Source organism: Carcharodon carcharias, chromosome 2, assembly GCF_017639515.1.
Source record: "Carcharodon carcharias isolate sCarCar2 chromosome 2, sCarCar2.pri, whole genome shotgun sequence".
Classification (NCBI taxonomy): Eukaryota; Metazoa; Chordata; class Chondrichthyes; order Lamniformes; family Lamnidae; genus Carcharodon; species Carcharodon carcharias.
In genome coordinates this window covers 232,974,402-232,997,962 of record NC_054468.1, presented here as the reverse complement: position 1 = coordinate 232,997,962, position 23,561 = coordinate 232,974,402, and positions in this window count along the sequence as shown.

The following is a 23,561-nucleotide window of genomic DNA, read 5'->3' as shown; positions in this document are numbered from 1 at the left end:
TGAGGAACAGGGCTGTAGGGAGGATGAGCCAGCTGACCACAGCACCGTGGCACAGGAGGCCATTCAAGAGGAGGGGAGCAAAAAGACAAGTGGTAGTTGTAGGGGATCCTATAATTAGGGGAATTGATAGCTTCCTTTGTAAGCAGGATCGAGAGTCCCGCATGGTATGTTGCCTGCGCAATGCCAGGGTGAGGGACATCTCTGACTGGCTTGAAAGGATATTGGAGAGGGAGGGGGAGGATCCAGTTGTTGTGGTCCACATCGGGACAAATAATATAGGTAAGACTAGGAAAGAGGATCTGTTTGGGGATTATCAGGAACTAGGAACTAAATTAAAGAACAGGTCCTCAAGGGTTATAATCTCCGGATTACTACCCGAGCCAAGTGCAAATTGGCATAATGACGCGAGAATAAGGGAGGTAAACACGTGGCTAAAGGAGTGGTGTGGGAAAGAGGGGTTCCATTTCGTGGGGCACTGGCATCAGTATTGGAACAGGAGGGATCTGTACCGTTGGGATGGTCTCCACCTGAACCGATCTGGGACCAATATTCTAGCGAAAAGGGTAAATAGGGTGGTCAACAGGACTTTAAGCTAGAAAGTGGGGGGGGAGGAAAGGGTAAAACTCCAAGAAATATGACTAATGGGAAACAAAGCGGCAGGTTAGCGTGTGGGGGGGTGGATTCAACTTCATGGAAAATTATGAAAAAACTGAAAAGAAAGGAGAGCCCAGGAGAGGCTATTAAAGTCTCCAGAACACAAAATAGGACAGAGTGTTTGGAAAGGTCTAGGAATCTAACTTCAAGCACATCAGATAAAGGGACGACAATGAGAAAGGGATCGGGAAATACAGGACTGAAGGTGTTTTTTCTGAATGCACGCTGTATACAAAATAAGGTAAATGAGCTTGTGGCGCAGATTGAAATTGGCAGGTATGATGTGGTGGGCATCACGGAGACATGGCTGCAAGGGGATCAGGACTGGGAGCTAAATATCCAAGGATATACATCCTATCAAAAAGATAGGCAGGTTGGCAGAGGGGGTGGGGTTGCTTTGTTAGTAAGAAATGAAATTAAATCGATAGCAAGAAATGATGTAGGGTCAGATGATGTAGAATCTGTGTGGGTAGAGTTGAGGAATCGCAAAGGTTAAAAAACCATAATGGGAGTTATGTACAGGCCTCCGAACAGTGGTCAGGATGTGGGGCACGAGAGACACCAGGAGATAGAAAAGGCGTGTAAGAAAGGCAAGGTTACAGTGATCATGGGGGATTTCAATATGCAGGTAGACTGGGAAGATCAGGTTGGTAGTGGATTCCAAGAAAAGGAATTTGTGGAATGTCTACGAGATGGCTTTTTGGAGCAGCTTGTGGTGGAGCCCACTAGGGAACAGGCAATTCTAGATTTAGTGATGTGTAATGAGGCAGATTTGATAAGGGAGCTTAAGGTGAAGGAACCCTTAGGAGGCAGTGACCATAATATGATAGAATTTACCCTGCAATTTGAGAGGAAAAAGCTGGAACCAGATGTAACGGTATTACAGTTGAATAAAGGCAACTACAGAGGCATGAGGGAGGAGCTGGCCAGAATTGACTGGGAGATGAGCCTAGCAGGAAAGACAGTGGAACAGCAATGGCAGGAGGTTCTGGGAGTAATTTGGGAGACACTGCAAAAATTCATCCCGAGGAAGAAGAAGCATACTAAAGGGAGGATGAGGCAACCATGGCTGACAAGGGAAGTTAGGGACAGCATAAAAGCTAAAGAGAAAGCATACAATGCGGCAAAGAGCAGTGGGAAATCAGGGAATTGGGAAGCCTACAAAGACCAACAGAGGACAACTAAAAAAGAAATAAGGAGGGAGAAGATTAAATATGAGGGTAAACTAGCCAGTAATATAAAAGAAGATTGCAAGAGGTTTTTTTAGATATATAAAGGGTAAGAGAGAGGCAAAAGTGGACATTGGGCCATTGGAAAATGACGCTGGAGAAGCAGTAGTGGGGAACAAAGAAATGGCGGAGGAACTGAATAGGTACTTTGCGTCAGTCTTCACGGTGGAAGACACGAGTAACATCCCCAAAGTTCAAGAGAGCCAAGGGGCAGAGGTGAGTATGGTGGCCATTACCAAGGAGAAGGTGCTAGGAAAACTGAAAGGTCTGAAGGTGGATAAATCACCTGGACCAGATGGATTAAACCCCAGAGTTCTGAAGGAGATAGCGGAAGAGATAGTGGAGGCGTTAGTGGTGATCTTTCAGGAATCACTGGAGTCAGGGAGGGTCCCAGAGGACTGGAAAATCGCTAATGTAACCCCCCTGTTTAAGAAGGGAGTGAGGCAAAAGATGGGAAATTACAGGCCGATTAGCCTGACCTCGGTCGTTGGTAAGATTTTAGAGTCCATTATTAAGGATGAGATTTCAGAATACTTGGAAGTGCATGGTAAAATAGGGCAAAGTCAGCATGGTTTCATCAAGGGGAGGTCATGCCTGACAAATCTGTTAGAATTCTTTGAGGAGGTAACGAGTAGGTTAGACAAAGGAGAGCCAATGGATGTTATCTACTTGGACTTCCAGAAGGCCTTTGACAAGGTGCCGCACAGGAGGCTGCTCAGTAAGATAAGAGCCCATGGTGTTAGAGGCAAGGTACTAGCATGGATAGAAGATTGGCTGTCTGGCAGGAGGCAGAGAGTGGGGATAAGGGGGTCCTTCTCAGCATGGCGGCCGGTGACTAGTGGAGTTCCGCAGGGGTCAGTGTTGGGACCACAACTTTTCACTTTATACATTAATGATTTAGATGAAGGAACTGAGGGCATCCTGGCTAAGTTTGCAGATGATACAAAGATAGGTGGAGGGACAGGTAGTACTGAGGAGGTAGGAAGGCTGCAGAAGGATTTGGACAGGTTAGGAGAATGGGCAAAGAAGTGGCAGATGGAATACAACATGGGGAAGTATGAGGTCATGCACTTTGGTAGGAAGAATAGAGGCATAGACTATTTTCTAAATGGGGAGAGAATTCAGAAATCTGGAGTGCAAAGGGACTTGGGAGTCCTGGTCCAGGATTATCTTAAGGTTAACTTGCAGGTTGAGTCGGTAGTTAGGAAGGCAAATGCAATGTTGGCATTTATTTCGAGAGGACTAGAATATAAAAGCCAGGATGTGCTGCTGAGGCTTTATAAGGCTCTGGTCAGACCACATTTAGAATATTGTGAGCAATTTTGGGCCCCATATCTCAGGAAGGATGTGCTGGCCCTGGAGAGGATCCAGAGGAGGTTCACGAGAACAATCCCAGGAATGAAAGGCTTAACATATGAGGAACGTTTGAGGACTCTGGGTCTATACTCGATGGAATTTAGAAGGATGAAGGGGGATCTGATTGAAACTTACAGAATACTGAAAGGCCTGGATAGAGTGGACGTGGGGAAGATATTTCCATTAGTAGGAGAGACTAGGACCCGAGGCACAGCCTCAGAGTGAAGGGAAGACCTTTTAGAACAGAGATGAGGAGAAACTTCTTTAGCCAGAGAGTGGTGAATCTATGGAATTCATTGCCACAGAAGGCTGTGGAGGCCAGGTCATTGAGTGTATTTAAAACCGAGATAGATATCAATTGGGATGCGAACAATGTGAAGGGCACAGAGAGCGCCAAATTCTTAAACTGCTTTCAAGAGAACCATTTTAAGCAGCATGTAACAAGCCCAACGAGAGAGGGCACAATTCTAGATTTAGTCTCAGGAAATGAAGCTGGGCAAGTGGATGAAGTAGTAGTTGGGGATCATATTGGTGATCGTTACCATAATATAGTTAGATTTAGCATCATTATGGAAAAGGACAAAGGTAGAACAGGAGTAAAAGTTCTAAATTGGGGGGAGACAAACTTTACAAAACAGAGATGTGAGCTGGTGAGAGTGAACTGAACACAGCTATTAGAAGGGAAAACTGTGTCAAATCAGTGGGAGATATTCAAAGGCAAGATTCTGCGGACAGAGTGTAGACAAAGAATAAGGGTGGTACTGCCAAATCTACAGCCTCCCGGTTATCCAGAAGTATACAGACCAAGATAAAGCCAAAAAAAAAGAGAGCTTATGAGACCTACAAAAGACTTAATAGTGTAGAAAGTAGAAAGTATGGAAGTGAAATAAAAATGCAAATTGGGAAAACAAAGAGAGGATACAAAAAAATATTGGCAGGTAAAAATCAAAGAAAATGCTAAGACGTTTTACCAGTACATTAAGAGCAAGAGAATAACTAAGGAAAAAGTAGGACCTATCAGAGATGTACATGATAACTGTGGTTGATGCACAAGATGTGGGCAGGGTTCTCAGTGAGGACTTTGTCTCTGTCTTCACTAAGGAGAGGAATGATGCAGACATTCTAGTTAAAGAGGAGTGTGAAATATTAGATACATTAAACATAGTGAGAGAGGAAGTCCTGGAGGGAATGGCATCCTTGAATGTGGAAAAATCACCAGGGCTGGATGGATTGTATCCCAGGCTGTTGAAGGAAGCCACTGAGAAAATAACAGATGCTCTGAGGATCATTTTCCAATCTTCACTAGATACAGGCGAGGTCCCAGAGGATTGGAGGTCTGCGAATGTTGTACCATTATTTAAAAGGGGTGCAAGGGATAGGCCTGAAAATTATAGACCGGTCAGCCTGCCTTCGGTGGTGCGCAAATTATTGGAAACAGTTCTGGGAGACAAGATAAACTGTCGCTTAGAAAGGCAAGGATTGATCAGGGATAGTCAGCATGGTTTTGTTCGGGGAAGATCATGCCTTACTAACTTAAGAGAATTTTCTGAGGAAGTAACAAGGAGGATTAATGAGGGTAATGCATTGGATGGTGTCTACATAGATTTCAGTAAGACATTTGACATGCTCCCACATGGGAGGCTGGTCAAGAAAGTGAGATCTCATGGGATAAAGGGGAAGGTGGCGAGTTGGAACCAGAATTGGCTCAGTGACAAGAAACAAAGGGTAATGGATGATGGATACTTTTGTGAATGGAAAACGGTTTCCAGTGGTGTTCCACAGGACTCAGTGTTGGGGTCCTTGCCATTTGCTGTTTCTATTAATGATTTAGACTTAAATGTGGGAGGCCTGGTTGGGGAATTTGCAAATGACACAAAAATTGGCTGTGTAGTTGATAATGACGTGTATAGATATACCAACTCCAGAATGATATCACTGGTTTGGTTGAGTGGGTGGAGAAGTTGCAAATGGAATTCAATTTTGAAAAGTGTGAGGTCGTGCATTTGGGGAGGGCAAATGAAGCAAGAGAATACTCGATAAACGGGAAGGAGAGGGGTTGAGGAAGTGAGAGACCTTGGAGTGCATGTCCACAGGTCCTTGAAGGTAGCAGGACAGGTGGACAAGGTGGTCAAGAAAGCATATGGAATGCTTTCCTTTATTGGGCAAGATATTGAATACAAAAGCAGGGATGTAATGATGGAACTGTATAAAACGCTAGTTAGGCCACAGCTGGAATTTTGTGTAAAGTTCTGGTCGCCACATTACAGGAAGGATATAATTGCTCTGGAGAGACTGTAGAGGAGATTTACAAGAATGTTACCAGGAATTGAAAATTGCAGTTATGAGGAGAGATTGGATAGGACAGGGTTGTTTTGCTTAGAACAGAGGACGCTAAGGGGTAACCTCATTGATTATGAGGGGCCTAGATAGGGTAGACAGGAAAGACTTATTTCCCCTAACTGAGGGGTCAATTACCAGGGGGAATAGATTTAAGGTGATTGGTAGAAGGATTAGAGGGGACATGAGGAAAAGCTTTTTCACCCAGATGGTGGTGGGTGTCTGGAATTCACTGCCTAAGTTGGTGGTTGAGGCTGAAATGCTCAATTCATTTAAAAGGTACCTGGATCTGCACCTAAAGTGCTGTAACCTGCAAGGCAAATTATTGGAAACAGTTCTGAGAGACGGGATAAACAGTCACTTAGAAAGGCAAGGATTGATCAGGGATAGTCAGCATGGTTTTGTTCAGGGAAGATCATGCCTTACTAACTTAATAGAATTTTCTGAGCAAGTAACAAGAAGGATTAGTGAGGGTAATGCATTGGATGGTGTCTACATAGATTTCAGTAAGGCATTTGACAAGGTCCCACGTGGGATTAAAATGAACGGCTGGTTTCTCTTTTGTCTTTTTGGCTGGCATAGACGCTATGGGCTGAATGGCCTCCTTCTGCACCATAACTTTTCTATGCTTCTTGTTAATAAAACCTTTACTTATAATTTTTAAAATCCCAAATGTGTTACTGGACTTCTTGCTGCTGAGATGAGTATGTTATCTTCTTGTTTTCAGAAAATTCCAAAAAAAGGGTGTGGCCCATAAACCAGGTTTCCCTCTGGGATTTGTTTAGCTCAGCAATTCACATCGGCTGTGGTCAGAACATTAGCAATAAGTAAGATTAGGAGTGAAGTATTTTCAGAGGTGAACATGAATGACTTGGATACCGAAGATGTATTGGCCCTTCTATTAGAGTTTTTTGGATAAGTTTACCACATGGATGATTTGTCAGAAGCATATGAAGCATAGTTAACCTCTGATAGATTTAAGAAAACGGATGAACAGTCCATGGAAGAATATATTATGGACTTTGATAAGTGGTATGAGAGACGGAAAAGGTTTAACCTTGGAATCCCAGAGTCTGTATTGGCATTTAAGTTACTCGATTCTGCATACATTTCTCACGTCGATTGATTTTTGGTACCTCTGCCTGCTTCTAAGGTTTGGGAATGATAACGCACTAATGCCTTCCAAAGGAGTAGTCACCCCTTGCAAGATAGCTGGGATCAGTCTCTTCATTGGTACTGATTTGGTCTCTAGTGAGACACCACTATTGTTGAACAAATCTTCAATGAAAAGAGCACAAATGAAGCTAGAATTGGAGAATGACAGACCGATTGTGTTGAGGAAAACTGTGGACCTATATTTTATTCTGTCAGACCATTAGTGCCTGCCATTAAGGAAGCCAGATGTTTCTTGTCAAAGAGTTCAAACAATCTTGTTAACATCTGGGGATAAAAGTTTAGTGGACAAGCAGATATTTGGAAGTTGCCTAGGCAATTTGCACATCTAGCATCACAAAAATGGAAAGCGCTGCAGGATCCTGGAGTGTTTTGTAAAGAGTACGACAACCTTATCGAGCAAGTCATGGCTCAAGGTGACATTTAAATATTGAAGGACACTGCCACAACCTATTGTGAGTTTGTCACTGGCCAAGGGATTTAATGATGTAGTGCAAATGGACTTAAAAGTATGGGACAAAGATCAGGGTTTGTTTTTTTGCTACACTCTGACTAGACTTATCCTATCTTGGTAAGAAATAGTAAGGACAAACAGACCATATTTGATAAGGTCAGGGAGAAATGTGTGGGTACCAGATTAGGAACGCCAACGAAATTCCTGATGGGTAATGGAGGGGAATTTGCAAATGATTAATTTCGGGACGAATGAAAATTTGAATATCATAATCACGCATACTGTGGCTGAGAGCCTGTTCAGCAATGGTTTGTGCAAGAGGAATCACACAGTGATTGACAACACACTGCGTAAGATACTGGCTGAACAACCAGATTGCAAGTTGCAAACGGCATTGGCATGGGAAGTAGGTGCAAAGAATTCTTTACAAATGGTTGAGGGGTGCAGCCTGGACCAGTTGACGTACAGAAGGAACCTGAAGTTCCTTTCAGTGCTATCGGATGCTAACCCTGCTCTTGAAGGAACTGCCATTAGCTCTGTTTTTCTGCCCACTTGCATGCAGATAGGAAAGCTTTCTTCATGGCGGAGGTTTCAGAAAGAATTAAGAGAGCTTGCGACACTGCATCAGACCATTTGAGGTAGAATTTAATTCAGGCGATTTAGTTTATTATAAAGAGAGAAGGGTGAAGGGAATGGAAAGACCCAGGGAAAGTTAGGAGTCATGATGAGAAGATGACTATTCAACACGCAAATCAAACAACAAGTCCTTTCTTCATTGGGCTTTGCAATGAATTATTTATTTGCGCATATTGACAATGTGATAGAAGATGACGAAGCTCCATGTGCATCGCATACTCATATATCTTGTCCCTCTGGCTCTGTGCCACAAAATATAATGGATCAGGAGTTAGATATCAGTTGAAAATCTGTGACAAACAGGAAGGGGCTACTTTGTCCAGAGGTCAGCTGTTCAAAGTGGGTTCCTGACTATCGTATCGTCCAGAAGAATCGGATAACTGGAGGGATACAACAATAGTGGCACTGGCAGGAAAATCCAGTGGAAAATATGACATTGGCTGAATGTCCAGGATGTTGGACAAGCAGTGCAGGCCATAGACTGGGAAAACAGTAAGAGAAAGGAAAGTAAGGAAATGTAGCATAAGTTGCAGTAATGGGTCTGGTGAAGAATCCTGGGGGAGGAAACGTTCACGTACAGTGGATAAGGCCTCTGATAGGGTAAGCAACAGTTCTGACGGTAGGATCCTGGAAAGACTCAAACAGGCAAGTAGGGGTTGCAGCCTAACAAGACGACATAGTAGAGTGGAGAATGCTGAACCATTATGACAAAGTAGCAGAAGCAGGAATCCCCAGAACGGAGAGGTTTTTGTAGCGGTTGACCAGTTAGGGGATAAAGCCAAACAGGAGGCTAAACAGAGGGAGTTGGATAGTTGGAGGAAGTGTGGTGTGTATTCAGAAGTCCCAAATAGAAGTCAGCCAGCATTATCAAATCAGTGGATTTGTACAGAAAACATCCTTGTGGATGACACTTATAAGGCCAAGGCTAGGTTAGTGGCCTGGAGATTTGAAAAATGCTTAGCAGATAAAGAGATCAGAGTGGATTCGTCCACAGCAGGGAAGGTAATATGAAAATTCTTTTGGCGATGTTTTCATGGGAATATAAGTTGTCATGAAACCCATTGATCTGTGGAAATTGTCACAATCAAAGGTACAGGACATTCCAATTCTGGTTACATTGGTTCCTGCCAAGTAACAAGGGTGGGACCCCATGGGAGTATTTTGAAAAGTTGCCAAAATCAGTTCAAAGGTCAGTGAACAACTCTTTTCAGACAGTCCGTTTGAGGCAGCCTGTTGGCTGAGACGTGTTACAGACACGGACAGAATCGGCCCTGTTGATTAAGTTAAAAGAAGGGAGCAAAGAAATAGGTTCCAAATTAAAGAAAGAGCTGCAAACTGCCTCTGTACTGTGGGCCATTGGGACAAAGGTACTCCTCTGGAGCAGTGATGTTCTGCTTGGCATGGCCATAGGCCTGAAAGTGTGCTTGTGAGCTAATGTTGAGTCACTCAGGCGTCCAGGAAGAATCTTGGAAGGCATCACAGAAACATAGAAAATTGAAGTAGGATTTGGTCATTCAGCCATTTGAGCCTGCTCCTCATGTAATATGATTGTGGCAGACCCTCTATCTCAACGCCATACTCCCACTCTCTCCCCATACCCCTTGATGCCTTTAGAGTCTAGAAATCTATCTCTTTCCTCCTTGAATATATTCAGTGACTCAGCCTCCACAGCCTCTGTGGTAGAGAATTCCATAGGTTCACCACTCTCTGAGTGAAGAAGTTTCTCCTCATCTCAGTCCTAAATGGCCTATCCCATATCCTGAAACTGTGACCCCTTGTTCTAGACCCCCCCCCCAACGCCCCTCACCAACCAGCTAGAGGAAACATCATCCCTGCATCCAGCCCTGTCAGAATTTTATACGTTTCAATAAGATCCTTTCTGGTTCTTCTGAACTCCAGTGAATACAGGCCTAGTCGGCCCAATCTCTCTTCATATGACAATCCTGCCATCCCAGGAAATTAGGCTGGTGAACCTTCGCTGCCCTTCCTCTATGGCAAGTATATTCTTTCTTGGGTAAGGAGACCAAAACTGCACCCAAACACTCCAGGTGTGGTCTCACCAAGGTCCTTAATAGATGCAGTAAGACATCCTTGCTCCTGTACTTGTCCACTTGCAATGAAGGCTAAGATACCATTTGCCGCCTTAATTGCTTCCTGCACTTGCTTGCTTTCAATGATTGGTGTACAAGACCACCCAGGGCCCTTTGTTCATCAACATTTTCCAATCTATCACCATTTAAATAATGCTCTGCTATTCTGTTTTTCCCACTGACGTGGATAACTTCATACTTACCCATGTTATAGTGCATCTGCCATGTATTTGCCCACTCAATTTATCAAACTGGCCTTGAAGTCTCTTAATATCCTCCTCACCACTCACATTCCCACTAAGTTTTGTGTCGTCAGCAAATTTGGAAATATTACATTTGGTTCCCTCATCCAAATCATTGATATATATTGTGAATGACTGGGGCACAAGCACTGATCCCTGCAGTTCCCCACTAGTCACCACCTGCCACTCTGAAAAAGACCGATTTATTCCTACTGTCTGTTTCCTCTCTTCTAACCAATTCTCAATCTATGCCAACACATTACCCCAAATCCCATGTGCTGTAGTTTTGCGCACTAACCTCTTATGTGGAACTTTATCAAAAAGCTTTCTGTAAATCCAAATACACCACATCCACTGGTTCTCTCTTATCTATTCTGCTAGTTACATGATTTCCCTTCATAAATCCATGCTGACTTTGTCTAATCCCATTAATATTTTCTAAGTGTCCTGTTATCACATCCTTTACAATAGGCACAAGCATTTTCCCTACTACTGATGTTATGTTAACCGGTCTGTAATTGCATTTTCTTCCACCCTCCTTTTGTAAATAGTGGGGTTGCATTTGTCATCCTCCAATCTGCCGGGATTGTTCCAGAATCTTCAGAATTTTGGAAGATGATAACCAAAGCATCCAGTATTTCCATGGCCACCTCCTTTAGTACCCTGGGATGTAGATTATCAGGCCCTGAGGATTTATCAGCTTCAGTCCCATTAATTTTCTTCAATCCCTCCTTCTCACTAGATCTTTGGTTCCCTAGTATTTCTGAGAAGTTATTTGTGTCTTCCTCTGTGAAGACAGAGCTAACATAGTTGTTTAATTGTTCTGCCATTTCCTTGTTCTCTGACAATTCTCCTGTTTCGGACTGTAAGGAACCTACTTTTACCTTCACTAATCTTTTTCTTCTTACATACTTATAGAAGCTTTTACAGTCCCCTTTTATGTTCCTTGCAAGTTTACTCTCATATTCTGTTTTTCCCTTAATCAATTTCTTGGTCCTCCTTTGCTGAATTCTAAACCTCTCCCAATCCTCAGGCTTGCTACTTTTTATAGCAACTTTATGGTGAGAATTTTCTCGTTATTAGGCGGGCTGGTCAGGAGTGGGCATGGGTGGGCATGGAGCTCGTCATTTTACATTTGCATGTTCATGAAAGAGTGCAGAAACCTTCCTGAGGCACGGTGCTGCCTCAGGGAGATTAAGAAAATATTGAGAATTTTTAATAAAGAAAGTTACAAATCATTTACACAAGTCCCCTCATGTGACAGTGTTGCATGAGCTGGGATATGTTTATGAAGTGAGCAAAGTTTATTTATTAATTTAATAAAACCTTCGTAAAATCTCATCCTGCCCGTGGATGAGGTTTCATGAAAGACGTGATGGCCGCTTGGGCTCTTCGCCTCCCCAATAACCTTAAGGTTGGATGGGCAGCATCATAACTATGTCCGCCCCCACACACTGATGTGAAAATTCTCCCCCCTATAACTCCTCTTTGGATCTAATATGATCCTTAATTTCTTTTATTATCCATGGGTGGGCCACTTTTCCTGTTGTGTTTTTGCACCAGAAAGGAATATATAACTGTTGCAATGCATACATTCATTCCTTATATGTTAGCCATTGCCTATCCACCATCATGCCTTTTACTGAAGTTTCCCAATATGTCTTAGCCAACTCATGCCTTATATCTTTTTAAGTTTCCTTTGTTTAGATTGAGGACCCTAGTTTCAGATTGGACTACATAATTTTCCAACCTATGGAAGAATTCTATCATGTTATGATCACTGTTCCCAGCACATCAAGATTATTAATTAACCCCTTCTCATTGCACAAAACCAAATCTAGGATAGCCTGTTCCCTAGTTGGTTCCTCAATGCACTGGTCTGAAAAACCATCTTGTAAACACTCCAAGAATTCATCCACCACAGTATTATTGCTAATTTGGTTTGCCCAGACTATATGTGGATTGAAGTAACCCACAATTACTGTGGCAATCTTGTTACATAAATCTCTAATTTCCTGTTTAATACTGTCCCTTACCTTACCACTACTGTTTGGAGGTGTACATACAACTCCCACTAATGTTTTCCATCCCTTGTTACTTCTTAGCTCCACCCAGACTGATTCTACAGCTAGATTTTCTGAGCCAATATCCTCTATAACTATTGCACTCATTTTATCCTTAACTAACAATGACACCCCAGCACCTTTTCCCTTTTGTCCTTCCTAAATATCGAGTTCCCTTGGATATTTAGATCCCAGCCTTGGTCAGCCTGCAGCCATGTCTCCATAATCGCAATCATTTCGTACCCATTTACATCTATTTGCGCTGTTAATTTGTCTACCTTATTGCAAATGCTTCACACATTCAGATACAATGCCTTTGGATTTGTCTTTTTTACATTTTTTTTTGTATTATGGCCCTATTTGCTGCTAGCCCCCACTTCCTCTGCCTTCCACTTCTGCCTTCTACTTGTCTTTTATTTCTATCTTTGTTTCCCTCTCTTGTACCCCCCCCCCACCCACCCACCACCCCCCCCCCACTCAGGCTCCCATCCCCCTCCACTCTAGTAGTGGGGGAGGGTTTAAACTAACGAATACCGCTGCTAAGATATTGGTCCCAGTCCTGCTGGGGTGCAACCTGCCCAGCTTGTACAGGTCCCATCTTCCCCAGAATCAGTCCCAGTACCTCTGGAATCTAAATCCCTCCTTCCTACAACACCGCCCCAGCCACGCATTCATCTGGTCTATTCTCCTATTCCTGATCTCACTAGCATGGGGCACTGGGAGTAATCCTGAGATTGAAAACCCCTGTGAAGTGGGCCATTATTAAAGCCATCAGAATGGGAGAGACATTTGGAGAGAATTTCAAGGCAGGGTCTTCAAAGGAGGAGATTGGAAACCCTCGTGAGAAAGATTGACTCACAGTGGGCCATTTCTTGAGAAATGTATGGACTTTGTCTTTGTTGCATCTGTTATTTACTCGGTTGTGTGGTTGAGCCCAACCATAGTTCACCTGTTAGTTCACATGGACCTCATACTTACTCTGAATGTTCATGTATAAGATATTTATTGCAAATTGTTTTATCTTTCTGAACTTGTGTTGTAAATTTTGGTTTTGTTGGTACAAAACCCATGGAATCTTGTTGCTTTATTACAAAAGCAGGTGTCTTGAATCTCAACCTTTATCAACTTTAAACAAAACATTACTGGTCCCTAACTGGATGTCCGACCACGTCCTAGGGTCTGGCCAAGGATCATAACATTAACCGATAGATATAAAAGCTGCATTTCTGCAGGGGGATCACCTCCAGAGGGAAATGAAATTGAATAAGTGCGCAATTTGGTTTAAATAGTGTTTCTAGAGTGTGGTACTTTTCAGTTCGATCGGGACTGTCAAAGTTGGGCTGTCTCCAACTGAAGGTGGATCCTGCCATGTTTTACCGGTACCATAGTGGGAAACTGGCAGGGATCTTCTTGATGCCACTTCATGTGGGGTGGCACTAGTGAGTTTCAAACCAGTTATTGACAGGATTAGGACAGGGTTTAATGTTGGGAGTCAGGTGGCTAATGGGGCCTTTAAATACACTGGATTAGAAAGAAAACACCTGCAATTGTATTTAGAAAGTATTAGCGCTGTAGCAGTCAGTCAGGTTAGGTCTACGCAAAAAGATGCTGATACTTCCAAGAGTAAGACAGAGCAGCTGCGAAGTCTTAATTGGACATTTAAATTGGCTGGGCACACAGACCAGGCAGGATGCAAGTTTTGATGTTCTTGAACTGAACACGACAGCAAAATCCCGCCATTCACGATTTCCTCTTTTGTACAAAGTCTTTATGCACCACTTGGCCCTTTGCATGCTCAAATTCACTTAACTGCTGTCTTAAAGATTAAAAAAACTCGAAGCCATCTTCAGAAAACGTATAAAAACAGGGGGGGAAAACCATCTAGATTTTTAAAAAAGGAAGGTGTCCATGACACTTTTCCTGCGATAGAAAGTGTGCACTACAGGGTCATCGTCTGCCGTTGTTTGCAAGTGGGTGATCCTTGTTACTGCAGTTTCATTCCTGACCGCGGTCCACCTCCACTCTCAAGTACTGAAAGTGTGACAAATTTTACATTTTTCTTGTCTTGTTTTATTAAACAATTTCTCCAGGAAATTTCTCTTTAAATTTACTAAAAACAGTTTTATTGCCTCTGATCCTTCCTACATGTAAAATTTTAGGATGGCTGGGACCTATCTAATCCCAGTGTAAAGTATGCTCATGGTTCGCGATTTTGCTGTTTGCGAGGTTTCGTGCGAACAGCGGGACTTCATGAAATGTCCCAAGGTCCAGGATATATTACAGGCAAACAAAATATTTTTTAAAAGTTAAAGATGGAGAAATGTGTGCTCAGTGACCCTAAAAAGTAAAATTGGTTGTGTTCAGTGACGCCTTTCACGCAAACCTTGTGGATGGGTTTTCATGTGCAGCAAATGTTATATTTCCTGTGGGTAAAAATGAAAAGTGTTGTCCCTTCGCTTGGGAAGCCAAGAAAATAAGCTGAGTAGGACAAAGCACCCTGGCTGCAGAGACTCACGCATTAGTAGAGGTTGTTGGCATGGCATTCATTTGATCTAAAACATTAGGTCAAATACTACACGGCGGGAGGGCAAAATGAAGGAAATGTCCTAACAGAGTGTTATATTGACAATCGATTCATTTGGAATACGTACACTGCACAAATAGTGAGTGAAAAAAGTTACGAATTAATGTTGCAAGTCTGAAACAAATGGTGGAGAGAAAGAAAATCTCTAAGCTCCAGGAGGTTGGCACAAGTCATCAGTTCTCAGACTGTTTCACCAAAAGGAATGTTTGTAGTGAAAAATTATTGGGAGTATTAGAAGTAGGACATCTCAGGGTGTGAGCTTTTTTGAGAATGGGTGATTTATTCTTCTGTCTTCTGTTTTTTTAAAAAAAAACATTTCTGGAAAGGAAATGCACTTGTTTCTTTTTGTTTTAACATCCAACCCGGTCATTTACCGCCCCATCGCTCTTGATCATCTGTAAAGTGATGGAAGGGGTCATCAACAGTACTATCAAGTGGCACTTGATTAGCAATAACCTGCTCACCGGCACTCAGTTAGGATTCCGTCAGGGCCATTCAGCTCCTGACCTCATTACAGCCTTGGTTCAAACATGGGCAAAAGAGCAGAACTCCAGGGGTGAGGTGAGAGTGACTGCCCTTGACATCAAGACAGCATTTGACTGAGTGTGGCATTAAGGAACCTGAACAAAATGGGAGTCAATGGGAATCAAGGGGACAACTCATCACTGGTTGGAGTCCTACCTAGCACAAAGGAAAATGGTTGTGGTTGTTGGAGGTTGGTCATCTCACTTCCAGGGCATCACTGCAGGAGTTCCTCAGGGTAGTGGCTTAGGCTCAATGATCTTCAGCTGCTTCATCAATGACCTTCCATCCATCATCAGGTCAGAAGTAGGGATGTTCATTGATGATTGCACAATGTTCACCATTTGTGATACTGAAGCAGTCCATGTCCAAATGCAGCAAGACCTGGACAATATCCAGGCTTGGGCTGACAAGTGGCAAGTGACATTCATGCCACACAAGTCCCAGGCAATGACCATCTCCAACAAGAGAGAATCTAACCACCTTCCTTTGACATAAAATGACATTATCATCACTGAATCCCCCACTATCAACATCCTGGGGCTTACCATTGACCAGAAACTGAACTGGACTAGCCATATAAATACTGTGCCCACAAGAGCAAGGGAGAAGCTAGGAATCCTGCAGTGAGTAATTCACCTCCTGACTCCTCCATACCTGTCCACCATCGAGTCAGGAGTGTGATGAAATACTTTCCACTTGCCTGCATGAGTGCAGCTCCAACAACACTCAAGAAGCTTGACCGCGTCCAGGACAAAGCAGCCCGCTTGATTGGCACCACATCCACAAACATTCAATCCCTTCACCATGGGTGCAAAGTGGCAGCAGTGTGAACTATCTACAAGCTGTACTGGAGCTCTCCAAGGCTCCTTAGACAGCACCTTCCAAATCCATGACCACTATCATCTAGAAGAACAAGGGCAGCAGGTACACATGAACACCACCACCTGAAAGATCCCCTCCAAGTCACCTATTATCCTAACTTGGAAATATTTTGCTGTTCCTTCACTGTCATTGGGTCAAAATCCTGGAACTCCCTCCCTAACGGCACTGTGGGTGTACCCACACCACAGGAACTGCAGTGGTTCAAAAAGGCAGCTCACCACCACCACCTCAAAGGCAATCTTGGATGAGCAATAAATACTGGCCTAGCCAACAATGTCCACATCCCATGAATTAATAAAAAAAAACAGATTCCCTTCCCTATTTTTGGCTGAAATTGTGCTCCATTAGAACACCTGCTTTAAGTTGGTAATTGAGCACAACTGCCCCCAACTGAGGAAGGATTAGGGAATCATTGCAAGAATGTATAAACCAGTGCACTTGGGGTGTCTGGGAGAGTTTGTGACTTCGTTGTTTTGGAAATTATTTTTGTTTTAAGGTCCAGGCGAGCGTGAGACTCATTCTTCATCAGCATACAAATTTTGGAATTAACATGAATGTTGCTCTGACTTCCCTTTAAACATCTGTGCTTTCATTTTATTTCCTCCAATCTGTCTATCAAGACCATTTACTTCCAACTGCACAATAAGATCCAGCTCTATCCCTGTCTTGGCTCATCTGCTGCTCCTGGCTGGTTTCTCATCGCCAACCCTCCAGAAACTTCACCTGATCCAAAACTCTGTTGCCTGTTTCCTAATTCTCACAAATCAGCTGGCACCCACGTCTGTGCTAAGCTACATTGGGTTCCCAGTCTGGCAAAATCTCAATTTTAAAACTCTCCTCCTTGTTTCTAATCACCCTATGGCACCTCCCTTTGTGACATGGTCAAATGTTTGATAATCAATCCTGTTTTACTATGTTGAAGGTGCTACGTAAATCCAAGTCTTTCTTGTCTCTAAACTTCAGTCCACCACCACCCCCCTGAACTCTGATCTCTTCTCTCTTTCCCCACTTCATCTCCTTCCTTCCTCTCACCTCATCTCATCTGTTCTTCGCCGCCCCATAACTCCCAGCTCCACCATCCCACTCCCCAAGTTCCTGACTGTATCCATGCAAGAAGAGAGTAACCGTGTTTCAGGCTCCAAGCTCTACATGCCAGGTGAAACAGCAAGTGAGCATGTGTGAGCAACGCTCTCTGAGATGAATGATTTACAGACTCCCCAGCTCCGGTGACCATGTGCACCAACATTAGAATGTACATGCATAGGTTATGTTTTAATATTGGTACGTTCGATAATGTTTTAAAGACTAATCAATACTCACAGAGGCGTGGAGGTGATTGAACATTGCAACTCTCGTTTATTCTACTGCAGCAACAGAACTAATAAAACGACATAGATTCTGTGACCCCGTAATGCACTGTCTTGCAAAGTGCGGCAAGTTTAAGAAGACATTCAATACATAACACATGGGCATTCTCATTCCTAGTCAATATTTACAGCGCTGTTTACTAGACCTCCCATTACATACTTTTTTTTGTTCTGCTTTGATGCTGCATTTCTCAGCTCCTGGAGTTCCTTTGGAAATGTTTCTTTTTTTAATCTTTCAAAAATTAAGATTTTCAGAAGTGATAAAAGATGAAATGAATTGTAAGCACTACAATCCTCCTTTTTTCCCTTCTCTACCTTTGCCAAAACTATTATCTGGGAATGTTGAGTGCCCATTCCCCTCTTTATACAAGCCTCTGTTATTGCCACCATAGCACAATCCCATGTAACCACTTCCCTCGTTCTCTTCATTTACACACATGTACTCTAAAATTATCTTGGCTTGTCTCACATTTCCCTGTCGACTCCCTCCTATTTTTGAACTATGATTTATTCTAATAACTTTTGCCTCTTACAGTCCTCTGTGCACCTGCTCTCTTTCTAATGGTTTATTCTAGTGCCCCCTCATTGCCAAACTAGTTTAACCCTCTCCCACAGCACGAGTTTCCAGATTCTCTCAGGTCTGAGAGCGAATTTCAGTCAGTTCTCAGGCATCCCAGTTGGCATATTGCTGGTAATGACCCGAGAACAGCTCATACCTAACTTTCACCTTGAAATAGCACTGTGGATTTGTCTTTGTAATAGTATTTTGCCTGATTTGTCTGTGTATAGCCAGAACTCTCAAGCATTGGCATATACATCAATTACAGGCTTTATTGATTGAAAACAATAGACAGCAGAACAAGAGCGAGAACAGTGTTTTGTATTTCATAAAATTATGTTAGACACTTATGTGAGTCAAATATACAATGACAAGTTTAAGTACAAATCCCCCATAGATTGAGTAATTGTGTTATTAATTGTTGCACCTGAAAAACAGGATTACAATAATTACTTGAGTTGGGGAAATGTTATTCTCCACTTTTACTGAACTATATTTGGGAAAAGAAATCGCCCCAAATGTATTTTTCTTCTTGGAAGAACTAACAGTTTAGATGTGGCGATACCTGAATTGGTGAATGGCGGCAATATTTTTAATTTCCAAAGACCTGTGTGAATGAGTATGGAGTAGGTGATCCACTAATCTGAGATAAGAGCAAGGAGCAGGAATAGGCTATTCAGCCTCCTGACCCTGCTCCACCATTTAATAAGTTCATGGCTGATCTGATAGTAATCTCAAATCTGCATCCCACCTACCCCGATAACCTATCACCCATTTTCTTACCAAGAATCTATCCACCTCTGCCTTGAAAATATTCAAAGACCCTGCTTCCACCACCTAGGAAGACAGTTCCAAAAACCCATGACTCGCTGAGTGAAAAAATTTCACCTCATCTCTGTTTTAAATGGGTGACCCCTTATTTTTAAACAGTTGACCCCTAGTTCTAGATTCTCCACAAGAGAAAACATCCTCTCCATATCCACCCTGTCAAGACCCATCAGTATCTTATATGTTTCAATCAAGTCGCCTCTTACTCTTTTAAACTCCAGCGGATACAGGCCTAGTCTGTCCAACCTTTCTCATAAGACAACCCACCCATTCCAGGTATTAGTCCAGTAAACCTTCTCTGAAATGCTTCCAATGAATTTACATCCTTCCTTAAATAAGGTGACCAATGCTGTGCACAGTACTCCAAATGTGGTCTCACAAGTACCCAGTACAACTGAAGGATAAACTCCCAACTTGCATTCATTTCCCCTCACAATAATTGATAACATTCTAATAGCTTTCCTAATTACTTGCTGTACCTGCATACTAACCTTTTGTGATTCATGCACTAGGACAATCAGACCCCTCTGCATCCTCAAAGCTCTGTAATCTCTCTCCATTTAGATAATATGTTTCTCTTTCAAACTTCCTGCCAAAATGGACAATTTCACATTTTCACACATTATACTCCATTTGCCAGATCTTTGCCCACTTGCTTAACCTGCCTATATCTTTTTATAGCCTCTTTATGTCCTCTTCACAACTTACTTTTCTACCTATCTTTGTGTCATCAGCAAATTTGGCAACCATCCCTTCAATCCCGACATCCAAATCAATTATATAAATTGTAAACAGTTGAGATCCCAGCACTGATCCCTGTGGCACATCATTGGTTGCATTTTGCCAACCTGTAAAAGACCCATTTATGCCTACTCTCTGCTTCCTGTTAGCCAGCCAATCTTCTACCCATGCCAAAGTGTTACTAACTATACCATGAGCTTTTATTTTCTGCTATAATCTTTGATGTGGCACTTTATCAAATGCCTTCTGGAAATCTAAGTTTAGTACATCAACTGGTTCCCCTTTATCCACAGCACATGTTACTTCCTCAAAGAATTCCAATAAGTTGGTTAAACACGATTTCCCTTTCACAAAACCATGTTGACTCTGCCTGATGACATTGAGTTTATCCAAGCGCCCTGCTAAAACTTCTTTTATAATAGCTTCTAATATTTTCCCTACGACAGATGTTAAGCTAACTGGCTTGTAGTTCCCCGCTTTCTGTCTCCCTCCCTTTTTGAATAATGGAGTTACATTTGCTATCTTCCAGTCTAATGGGTCCTTCCCTGAATCTAGGGAGTTTTGGAAAATTAAAGCCAATGCATCCCCTATCTCACCAGACACTACTTTGAAGATCCTAGGATGAAGTCTATCAGGATCTGAGCTCTTGTCAGCCCACCGCTCCAACAGTTTCTCAGCACCACTTTCTGGTGACTAATTTTCATGACTTTCCTTCCGAATTCTATTTCCTGGTTTATAGCTTCTTCTGGGATGTTACTTGCACTTGCTATGGTGAAAACCAATGCAAAATACCAGTTCGATTCATCCCTTGTTTTCCATTATCAATTCTCCAAACCCGCTTTTTATAGGACCAACACTCACTTTAACTCTTCTTTAAATATTGATTAAAGACTCTTACTATCTGTTTTTATATTTTTGGATAGCTTTCTTGCATACTTTAATTTTTCCCTTCATATTGGTCTTTTCGTCATTCTTTGCTGTTCCTTATGTTCTGTCCAGCCTTATGACCTGCCACTCCTCTTTGCACACTTATATGCTTTTTCTTCAAGTTTGATACTGACTTTAACCTTTCCGGTTAACCATGGATGGTGTGTCCATCCCTTAGCCTTTTTTAACTCGTTGGAATGTATCTATTCTGTGTATTCTGAAATATCCCCATAAATATTAGCCACTGCAACTCTATTGACCTATCCCTTAACCGAATTTTCCAATTCACTCTAGCCAGCTTAGCTTTCACGCCCTCATTATTTCCCTTATTTAAGTTTAAAAGCATAGTCACTCCGCTCTCCCTCAAACTGAATGTAAAATTCAATAATATTATGGTCACTGCTACCTAGGGGCATCTTCACTATGAGATCACTAATTACTACCATCTCGTTGCACAATACCTGGTCTATTATAGCCTGCTCTCTGGTTGGCTCCAGAATATGCTGTTCTAAGAAACTATCCCAAAAACATTCAATGTACTTCTCATCTAGGCTATCTTTGCTCATCTGACTTTTCCAGTCTATAGGTAAAGTAAAATCTCCCATGATTATCACTGTGTCTTTCTGACAAGCCCCAATTATTTCTTACTTTATGCTCCACCTGACCACATGGTTACTGTTAGGGGGTCTGTACACAACTCCCACAAGTGACTTCTTGCCTTTACCATTTCTCATCTCTACCCAAATCATTTCCACATCCCGTTTTCCTGAACTTTGGCCATTCCTCTGTATTGTGCTAATACCATTATTAACAAAGAGAGCCACCCCTCTACCTTTTCCTCGCTTCCTGTCCTTCCTAAATATCCTGTACCCTTCAAAATCCAGGTCCCAATCCATGTCCTCCTGCAGCCATGTCACCGTAATGGCTGTCAAATTGTAATTATTTATATCTATGTGTGCTCTCAGTTCATCTGTTCTGTTTCAAATGCTACGTGCAATCAGCTTTTAGTTTTATCCATTTATTTTTATAACCTCTAATTTCATTTGTTGATTTACTGTTAGAATTGTACTCGCTATCCCTTCCTGTCACGGTTTGTTTTTCATTTCCCACAATAATACCTCTACTTTTGTCTTTGGTTTACCACATCTTCCCAAATTGGATCTCTTCCCCTCACTTTCGTTTAAAACCCTCTCTACTTCCTTAGTTATGCAGCTTGCAAGAACACTGGTCGCAGCACGGTTCGAGTGTAGACTGTCCAAACGGTAGAGATCCCACTTTCCCCAGTACTGGTGCTAGTGCCCCATGAACTGGAACCCACTTCTCCCACACCCAGTCTTTGAGCCACACATTCATCTCCGTAATCTGAATTGTCCTATGGCAATTTGCACGTGGCTCAGGTAATAATCCAGAGATTATGAACTTTTAGGTTCTGCTTCTTTATTTGGTGCCTAGGTCCTCATACTGATACGCAGAACCAACTCCTTTGTCCTGCCTATGTCATTGGTACCTACATGGACCATGACGACTGGGTCCTCCCCCTCCCACTGCAAGTTCCTCTCCAGCCCCGAGCAGATGTCCCAGACCCTGGCACTGGGCAGGCAACACAGCCGTCTGCACTCACGCTCTTTGCTGCAGTGAACAGTGTCAATCTCCCTGACTATACCACCCCCTACTACCACTACATTTCTTCTTGCTCCCCCTACTTGAATGGCATCCTGTACCATAGCCAATTAGCTAATCCACCCTGCAGCTCCCCCTCTCACCCAAACAAGCTGAAAAAACCTCAGAGCTGTTGGACAATCGTAAAGGCTGAGGCTCCAGAGCTCCTGCTCAAATTCCTTACCACCAGTTGCTAGACTTTTTGAACCATAGGAATAGAATAAACCTCAAGTCACTACCAGATACTCACCAAATAACTCGCCTTTTCTCCTGTAGGAGAGTAGTACCACTTCCTGAAGGCTGAGAAAGTTAGAAAGCAAAAAAGCCTCTATTCCCTAACTCCCTTAATTACCCAACTCCCAGCACTATTCTAAGTCACACTTCTTCCAGTAAACCTTACCTAAAGCACTTCTTTCCTCCTGTGCACTGAATTCCCACTTTGAACCAAATTCCCAAATATACTCACTCGGTCTCTGTCTCACTACCCTCACTGATTGTGCGCCTCTTACCGTCCAGTAAATTGAAATTTGGTGGTAAGTTTCCTATCACATGCTCTCAGTAGACAGTGTCAAGACTGCCTGACCTTATCCACAGTTCAACAAAAATGGAAAAGAGCTTGCATTTTTCTAGTGCCTTTCACAACCTCAGGCTATCCCAAAGCACTTTGCAGATAATGAAGTACAAACTTAATGGAGCCACTTTGCTACCAACTCTCATTAACAGGTTGGATTTGGATTTGTCTCATCATGTTATAAGGATATTTTTGGCTTTGTGATTGACAATTACTATGAAGCTGAAGTCCATAGTTTAGACCTACTGCATTCTTATATTGCTCAGTTAACAGCCATAGTCTCCTTGTGAGAAGCAAGCAGGTGCATTCAGAAAATTAGAAAGCAATTTAAAAGAGAACGTTCTAGGATCCTGATCAATTTGTTTTATTAACTAAAATTTTCAAATAAAGTGTTAATCCATAAACTAATTTTACAGATTAACTCATGTTTGCTTATTTTGCCCATCACATGTTTCTTCAGTGTATAACACAACCGTTGTTTTCTGCTTGCATCTTTTTCTTCTCTTGATATTTTGTTGCTTCAAATCTCTCCCTTCCTTTCCTTTCTGCTTCTTTCTCCTCCACTATCACTTTCATGAATTGTTTAGTATTTTCTTCGTTGCTTTGCATCACAATTTCCAAAGTCTCTTTCATTATTTGCATCTGCTCCACCATTGCAGTCTTTTGTAGCTCCTTCATGGACTG